This window comes from Perna viridis, chromosome 3, assembly GCF_037379345.1.
Source record: "Perna viridis isolate PV_CMFRI_1.1 ecotype Kerala chromosome 3, ASM3737934v1, whole genome shotgun sequence".
Classification (NCBI taxonomy): Eukaryota; Metazoa; Mollusca; class Bivalvia; order Mytilida; family Mytilidae; genus Perna; species Perna viridis.
In genome coordinates, this window is record NC_142447.1 from 1,002,381 (window position 1) to 1,012,041 (window position 9,661).

Below are 9,661 nucleotides of genomic sequence, written 5' to 3' on the forward strand. Positions count from 1 at the left end.
AAAAAAACCCAAAATAATGGTGAATCCAGCAATGTGGAAATTAATTTATTCTATCATTCAGAATTGTTAACTTTCGTTTCATCCATGGAAAGATCCTTTCAGCATGGAATTTTCATATCTCAACTCATACGTTATGCCAGAGCTTGACGAAATTACACAGATTTTTTATTCTTGAACATGGTTATAAGATTGAAGTCATCACTATAGAAGATTTATGGTCGCCATCATGAACTCGTGGATAGTTTTGGTGTATCCATCTGCACCATGAAAACTGATTTGTTCATCATGTAATAGTTGTCCTTTCCTTTTTCGTCTACGCCGGATAGGAATAGGAAATTGTCATGAGTGAAGTTTGCCTGAGTTAACTACCATTAACTTTTTTTGGACGAAACATACACATTTCGTCTTTGCATACTAAAGGATAACTTGCTTTTGAATATACTATCATGTTAATGGGTCATATGTTTGTAATTATTAAGTATTAACTTTTCATAAAGTACAGAGAAATATCGCCTCCGAAATTAACATTCACAAATCATTTATTGCATGAATGAAGAAGTAGTTTTATGCTTCCATATTAATCTTAATTTTCTTTGAATACCGATTCATGTGATGATTATAGTAGTCTAAATTCATACGAAATTATCAAGAAATAATTTCATGCTTCATCATTCCTATCAAGTGCTGCAAACAATCCTACCAAATGCATATTACGTCCAAGGACGGTTATAATTCATTTCTAACTATAATTTCTATAAAGTTTAGTCAACCACTTCTCACAATAACATTTTTTAAAAAAACCTTTATTTCACTATTTGTTTGAATCAGTATTGAAGTAGCGATTTAAGCTTTCGATCTATTTTGTAAAAGAAGACTTTTACCAATATTTTAAACTGCAGTTCATCAACATTTTTCACTGTTACCGCCTCTTAGCTGTACACGTATGGGTGAATTTCCAATTATATGGTATATGGGTGAATGAGGGGAAGGGAAAAAGCGGTTTGTCGGGAAATTGGGTATGGGGAATGGAAATTTATATGTAAGAATGAAGAATAGGGAACGGGAAAAGTCGAGAATTTGAAAATCAAATATAAAGTACAACGAAATCTGTATTAATCGAATTCCTTTTGGTCTTCAGAATTATATTCGGTTTAGACAGGTTAACCAAGGTTGGAAATACATTCAAACTGATATAGAGGGACTTAAAAAAGTGTCTGGTTCAGGCAGGGTCTTGAATTTTTCTGGGTTCGGTTTAGACAGGTTTCAGTGTATTTATTGACGAATTGATGAAATATAAAATTCATGTTAATAGTGCAAAGATACCACGACGAATGGGCAGGAGGTATATAGTACATAGGGTAAATGGGACGTTTAAACCATTCAAGATCTATACTGCTTTTTATGTTTTTTTTTTTTTTTGTTTTCTTTTGTTTTCTTTTTGTGTATAAATATGGTATTCATTAATTAACTTTTCACTCTGGTGTAATCAATTATGATACACAGACATTCCGTTTTGATTATTCGAAAAGGAGCGTTTTCATTTTCCACATAAATATTATACATTTTAGTACAATCTCCTTAATGCTGAACACCATCAAAACTCCAATTGAGATAAGAAGTGACACAATGCAAAAAGAAAACTGCAAAACAGAAATTATTTATCTTTTTTTCTACTTCATAATATGATACCCACGAACATTTTATTCAGGAATTATTCCCAGCACTATAAAAGTTTAAGTAAAAATGCTGATGTTTGTGATATTGAGAAATATACCTAACCAGAAAATTATCAATTCAATAATGGGAGTTTTTATGATTTCGATGAAAACATGTTTGATATACAAATACAAATAATATTCTACTGTAATAATCAATTCAACAAAAATCTAAAGGTTGATAAAAAAAACTGTAGAGAAAAAATACATGTTCAAGGTAAAGCAAATAAATAAATGGCACAACATTCAGATTTCATCCCATCCCTAGTTAAAAAGTAACTTAAGTGTTCTTGCCTTCCATGTTATTAACGTCGCTCGAAGTAAGTGATCGCCTTTGGTTTCAAATAATAACTATCTCCGAGACGTAATGTGAACCGTGTCTCTCGATATAATAATCTACCTTTTATGACCTTCTCTTTTATTAATGTTTATATCTGTTTCACTCTTTAACAACCTGATGTTTGTGTTACCTTAACACTAGTCATGTACCTCTCTATGAAAATTGCGTCACAAAACATAAGTAAAACTAAGTAAAATATTTTGTTTTACGAAATGAATACACAACTGCTGGATCATATATGTCAGGATATAGAGTAGAATAAAGAAACCATTAGTTAGACGTATCTTATATACAATATTTCATCAAACCCATTTATGGCCAACACCACAATACAAATAACGGCAAATAGCCATTCATTGTCAGGTTGTCAAGCAGTATTTTTGATTTCAGATTGCTTTTGATATAGGAATTTTTTTCTACCTCCATTTATCTGGTCCTTAACCCTTTTGAAAATGGAATGTATGGCTCGTCTTCGTATTACCAAGTTGAATAACACATTCTTGAAAGATGTTGTTCCAATCTGAGAACGCAAGAAATTCCCCAGCGTTTAATTAAATCCAGAACATTACATATCTTCCGAGGTCAAAATAAGGTCATTCAAAAGTGTAAATATAAAAATAAATGGTTTTTGAAGTGACATATATATATGTATATTTAGTACATTTAATTTTAAATCTATTTATGAAAATAACCGAAAAGAGGAAGTGTAGTTCTGCATGTCATTAAAACTTGCTTGTATATACATTTCTTTACCAAGAAATACTACACATGTATCGAGAATTAAATGGCCTATTTATTTGAAAATACCGTATTAAATTGGGCATAAATGATATTTTGTTATTGTCGCAAACAAACCCCTTGAAATCAAAGTCTGTATAATTACTTTGAACTGATCGAAAGTAGACTGACCTACTGTGTTTTTACCAGTAGTACAAAGATTTATCTAAATAGAAACAAGTCCATTTAAAATATCAAATGAGATCTTAGACAATATTTTGTAAAACAAATCCGCGAACCCTGGGATCTGTTGTTCAACTTGTCATTAAAAGTATCGAGTAATTAATTCTAATGAGTCATTAAAACTAAATTGAGTGATTAGAGTAATCAAGGGAACCAAGGTTATAGCGGTAATCAAAAGAATGTAATCCAGGGACAAAGACCAGACATGGAAAACAGACATACACAACAAAGAACATAAAGTAACTAAAATCATACATAGAAAGTAACAAAAGTAAATGAGCAACTCGGACTCCACTAAACACTGGGAGCATAGACCAAAGGCACTGGTAGGGTAAGCGTCCTCTGTTTTTCTAGAAACACCCGCCGAGTTGCTCACAAAAAGTCAAGTCCGGGGTAGACAAACGAGGGAAGGAAAACTATGACCCGTTGAACAAATCAGTTCTCATGGTGCTGATGGATACACCACAACGATCCACGAGTTCATGATAACAACCATAAAACTTCTGTAGTGATGACTTCAATCTTGTAGCAACATAACCCTGTTCCAGAAGCCTATTTGTTAGAGTTCTAGCGCGATACAAAAAATCTGCGTAGTTTCGGCAAGCTCTGGCATAACGTTTGATTTGTGATATGAACACTCCATACGCAGGAGCCGACGGGATGTTGCCACAGATGAAAGGAAAGTCGACAATTCTGAATGAAAAGTCATCACGTTTGTCGTAAAGTTTGGTCAATAGTTTTCCTTTACCATCGATTTCTAAGTGTAGATCAAGATATGAAGCTGACTTCACAGTGTCTGTAGTATCCTTTATCTCAAGTTCTTTTGGGTAGATGCGATGTATCAAATCCCCGAGATTTGGATTGTTTAAAGATAATACGTCATCTATATAGAAAATCAAATGATTAAATTATGTTGTTCAACTTAATTTAATTATTGCATTTGTTAATCATTGTATTAAATTTTAATTGCATGATTAAAATACAAGTGCATCCCATAATGCATTTTAAATATCAACTTCCTGTTACTTTAATATAACAAAATGTTGATAATGTAGCATATCCTTCTTAAATATTACATTTCTATGTGACAAAAAAAGTTATAAGGTTAAATAATGTACCAAGACTCATTTTTGAATGGTTTCGTAAAAACTTACACTTTTTTCATCGTCTTGCAATCAAGACAGGAGTATTTCATATTGTGGTACGTACCTAAGTCCATGTTATTGAGATTACATTCACTTTAACTTACTAAAAGCAAAACTTTTAACTTTTCAAACTTTGTTTACATTGTTTCAAGGTCAATGGGAGATAACTCTTTACCGGGTCCTACTAAAACATGATTTTGACTGATTCATTATCACAAACTGTGTAAATGGTGTTTTATTTATGTGATTAAAATTTTAATTCAGGTCCAGTGGGTGAATTAAATTTAATGACACGATCAGCATTTTTAGTGATTCATTAAATTTAATGACAATTTTAACAACAAGTCAATTACATAATAAATTTTAATCAATTGATTAAGGTATTTTAATTACTAATTAAGATGAATGACAAGTTAAACAACAGACCCCTGGATTTTTACTTAATATATATTTATTTGCCTATTTTTCATGAAATTCGAAGTTTAAAACATTGACCTTAGCAGAATATAAAGAAACAAACAGACAAAAAAAAACAAAAAAAACAAAAAAACAAAACAAAAAAAAAAAAAACCAAAAACAAATAGCTGACACTAATTTCTTAATTTTAAATTCAAAACTTCTTTGATTAAATATATTAGATGATATAAAACTAGATATTGTTTTATAAAAATCAATATTTATAACAAAGACCGGTGCAATAAGTTCAATAGATTTGAAAAGAACACCATAGTTATTAAGGTATTTGTAACATATGGAATATGAGGGTCTAAGTCCGAAAGTCAGGGTATTTTTCCTGTAAAATGTCAAGGACAACCTTTCCTCGTTTATCTATCCCGGACTTGACTTTTTATGAGCAACTCGGTGGGTGTTTCTAGAAAAACAGAGGACGCTTACCCTACCGGTGCACCTGGTCCATGCTCCCAGTTTTTAGTGGAGTCCAAGTTGCCTATTTACTTTTGTTACTTTGTATGTATAATTTTAGTTATTTTATGTTCTTTGTTGTGTATGTCTGTTTTCCATGTCTGGTCTTAGTCCTTGGATTACATATTTTTGATTACCGCTATAACCTTGGTTCCCCTGATTACTCTTTGACCTATCAAGTTAATTTTGAAAACAAATAACTAAAAAGAACAACTTTTAACTAAGCACAAAATTAACTTATTCATGTAAATATTGCTGGGACACCAGACAGGTTCTAAGGGGTATTCGATGGAACCAATATTCTAGCAGAAATGATAATTAAAAAAAAAAACAATCCTGGGATAAAAATTAGACAGGGAAAATAACAAATCTTACTCCACTAAATCTAGGAGCAAGGTAGGGTAAGTGTTCTTATTTATTGTCCAGAATATATAACGGACAAGCATTAAAATTATCATTTGTAATATCTCGCTATCATATCATTATAGGCCACTCTCCGTGTCGAGATACAAACTAGCTTTAAGAGATGATAACTCTTATATTACATATGCATATTTCTTATACGTTTCCGATTCTAAAAAATTTATTTCACAAGAGCATGTAACATTTATGTAGCAATTAAAACAATTTCATGTTAGACATTTAAATAATTTAAATATTTCCCAATTGTAAATAATTGAGTAACACATTTGATGTATAACTTTGAAAAACGACCGTTTAATTGTTATTGGATATACAAGTTGGTATATACGTCTTCAAAACAAGTGGTTTTTTTTCTATATTCCCTTTCTATGACTCTTAATAAATATTCGGAAATGTATCTTTATATCGCTTTCTGATATGAAAAATGTGGAATTCTGTACGGAAATCATCATTCTGTAATTGAAAGTATTTAAGAAAAGTTTTTTGACGCCGAAACCTCAACTTCGTCACAATTCGATATTTGTTTTTTTTTCACTTAATCTATTGAACTTTACAAGTTTTAAAGTTAATAAGTCTCTATTTTGGATAAAAATTTTACTTCTTGTTCTATCTGTTTTGAATGGAGTTCCTTGTGTGTTCTTTAAATACGTGGAAGTTAAATAACATTCAATCTAGACTGGTGATGAATTTCGACATAATTACAGGGGTATGTCATAGAAAGTTACAAATCAATCTGAAAAGTGTAAGGCTAAGAACAGAATGCATTTCTGGTGAACCATTTCGGTTTTCAGTAAAAAGCTTTATAAATTCAATTATTAAGGTAATAAGTACCATTCTGTGTAAGAATCAGGCAATGGGTGACGCATAATTTTTCTCACTTTGGTTTTGTTTTTTGCCTCAGATATATTCAAATACATCAAGAAAACAACTGAAAAGCTATTTATATTTATCCTGAAGCATTTGTGATGTAGACACTTTTTGACTGCTTACATAAGGAAAAAGTTCGGGAAAATTTTCCCGGCATTTTGCATGGTACATTTCAACTAAATTTGACCTATCAATATCTTAAAAAAGCAAACTTTAGAAACACTTCAGACAGTAATTTCTTAAGGTTATGAGGTGAGGTACAAATACTTAGATAATGCAATAAAATCTCGACATAATAAACAATATTTAGTTTTAGAATTTAAAGTGTTAAAAGAGTAATTAAGGGAACCAAGATTCTATCGGTAATCAAGAGAATGTAATCCAGGAACAAAGACCAGATATGAAAAGCAGACAAACACGACAAAGAATATAAAGTAAATACAAAAATAACATACAAAGTAACAACAGTAAATAAGCAACTCGTACTCCACTAAAAACTAGGAGTATGGACCAGATGCACCGGTAGAATAAGCGTCTCTGCTTTTCTAGAAACACCCGCCATGTTGCTCATAAAAAGTCAAGTCCGGGGTAGTCGAGAGAGGAAAGGAAAACTATGACACGTTGAACAAATTAGTTATCATAATGCAGATGGATACACCGTAATGAATATTTTGAAAGTTCTATTGCTTTATTAATATATTTGACAATTTTGAAATTTTATTTTTAAATCTAAACAATTGCAATCAAAACGTTAAAGACACTTTATATGCGTTTTGATGTGAGCGTTTTAAATTTATGTACAAATATTATGATATCAAAAGTGCCCATTAATCAATATAAGATGTCTTGTGCTACCTCACATTAGCATTAATTTCTACCTAAATATACTGAGTTGTACAATCTTGGGGAAATATTCCTTATTGTTAACTTTAAGAAATTGTAAGATATCAGTAGAGCATTTTTAAATGACATTCTACAAAACAAAACAAAAACAAAAACAAAAACAAAAACAACAAACAAAACAAAACAAAAAAAAACCAGGAAGTATTCTTTTGTTTTCAAAGAAAAAAAACTAATTTATCTATGCGACAAATGCTGTAAGCATTAACAGTAAGAAAGGTTGTCCTTTGATTTTTACACTACCCAGTCTTCCGTTATGTAAGAACACTTGCCGGGAAGGGACCATATTTAATTGCAAGCATATATATATATATGTAAGGCAGTACCGTACTAATTAAATCAATAAGAATTATATCAGTTGCATGCATATTTATTTTACAACAATGTCTGGTATACACGATTATAAACATATATGTTGTTGCTAGGGATTATATTTTCAGGCTAGACATTTAACAGTACAAAACAAAGTTCATACATAACAAGTTCAATTCTTACTTTATTTGATCTTTTTGTGATTTGTGGTTACAGTTTTGATAATGTACATGAATTATTTCCAAGTATGAGCGGCGACACACGGTAAATATATTATCTGTCAATTCCATTCATGATGTTAAGTCACCACTGTACTCAGAACTAGAATACTTTTATTAATTTGTAAGATATTTCATAACATTCCATCTTGTATTCAGAACCGTTACAGTCTTCATTTTGTTTACACTACTTCAAGGATTGCAACCAAAACGTCCAGACCCACGGCAAGCAGTGATGAATAATGTTTGTCCCACTTGTGTCTTTTATAACATTTTTTACAAAAGTATTTTGAGCAGCACTCTTTTTCTGCTTCTTTATAACAACTCGAACAACTAGACATCCCAGAACCCATATCTACAGGGAAAAAATCAAGATAAATCGACTAATCGTTTACAAGTCGTAAAATATATACCTGTAAGCTATGTGTAATTTTCAAAATTATTTTTCTTTTTGTTTGTACCTCTGTGATATTATGAAATTGACTTCTTTACATATGCTAATATTCTGTTCAGAATATTGACATGATAATTGACCCTTGAATTGTCTTGATAATTAATTTGAATTCCCTTATATTAAAACAAGATCTATTATCATTTAAATTTACTTACTGTTTAAACTTTGCAAATGTAACTTGTTATTACCGTGTTCAGAATTTTAATAATACGGATTAAATAACCTTCAAATTTAAAGCTTTCTAAAATGAAAATTTAGGGATTGTTAAACAATTTAATAGGTTTATCGGGTAGAAAAGGAAATTTCTAGAGAATCTGAAAATTTACAGAGGCTAAAAATTGTATACAATTCTGATTAATCGGTTATGTTTTATGGACATGTTTTGATGGTTCACTGATTGGAAGTATATAATAAACATTTTTAATAAGCAATCATGCGGATAATGATTAAGTTTTGTAGGAATTTATTAATGTATTGGCTAAAAACTTACTTATGAGTAACAACTTGAAAAATATATACATTTCCTTAGACTCTATAGAATGAAAAAATAAGTAAAAAGTAACATCCTCTCTCGTACCGTACGGAATTTGCTTTCGCAAAGTCCGAAGAATTGTATCGTTTATTTATGAAAGAGTAATCAAGGGAACCAAGGTTATAGTGGTAATCAAAAGAATGTAATCCAGGGACTAAGACCAGACATGGAAAACAGACATACACAACAAAGAACAGAAAGTAACTAACATCATACATACAAAGTAACAAAAGCAAATGAGCAACTCGGACTCCACTAAACATTGGGAGCATAGACCAAAGGCACCGGTAGGGTAAGCGTCTTCTGTTTTTCTAGAAACACCCGCCGAGTTGCACATAAAAAGTCAAGTCCGGGGTAGACAAACGAGGAAGGAAAATTATGACCCGTTGAATAAATCAGTTTTCATGGTATAGATGGATACACCATAACGATCCACGAGTTCATGATGACGACCATAAAACTTCTGTAGTGATGACTTGAAAAAAATGTTTTATACATATACCGGGTGTATGCTAAAAACTGTAATATACTGTGAAAGTACTATTGTTCGTTTATCAATATTCTATATCTAGTATTGTTATATCTTTTAATGCGTAAAGCACGATATAAAACATTTAATACAAAAACACAGGCAATATTTTGTTACCGAACAAATTAAATTGAATTAACTAACGCAATTAAAAAATCGAATAATGACCATTTAACTAAATTGAGTGATTAAAGTAATCAATGGAACCAAGGTTATAGCGGTAATCAAAAGAATGTAATCCAGGGACAAAGACCAGACATGGAAAACAGACATACACAACAAAGAACATAAAGTAACTAAAATCATACATACAAAGTAACAAAAGTAAATGAGCAACTCGGACTC

General features: G+C 30.9%; 1 long non-coding RNA gene across 1 annotated transcript; it reads right to left on the reverse strand.

Annotated features, from left to right (window-relative positions):
• Positions 1-7,620: 7,620 nt before the first annotated feature.
• Positions 7,621-8,529, reverse strand: LOC148620572 (uncharacterized). The gene is made up of 2 exons (XR_015920815.1): positions 8,411-8,529; positions 7,621-8,156 (listed from the first exon to the last, which is right to left on the reverse strand). It is a non-coding gene; the product is annotated as an uncharacterized LOC148620572 (long non-coding RNA).
• Between the last annotated feature and the right edge of the window lie 1,132 nt (positions 8,530-9,661).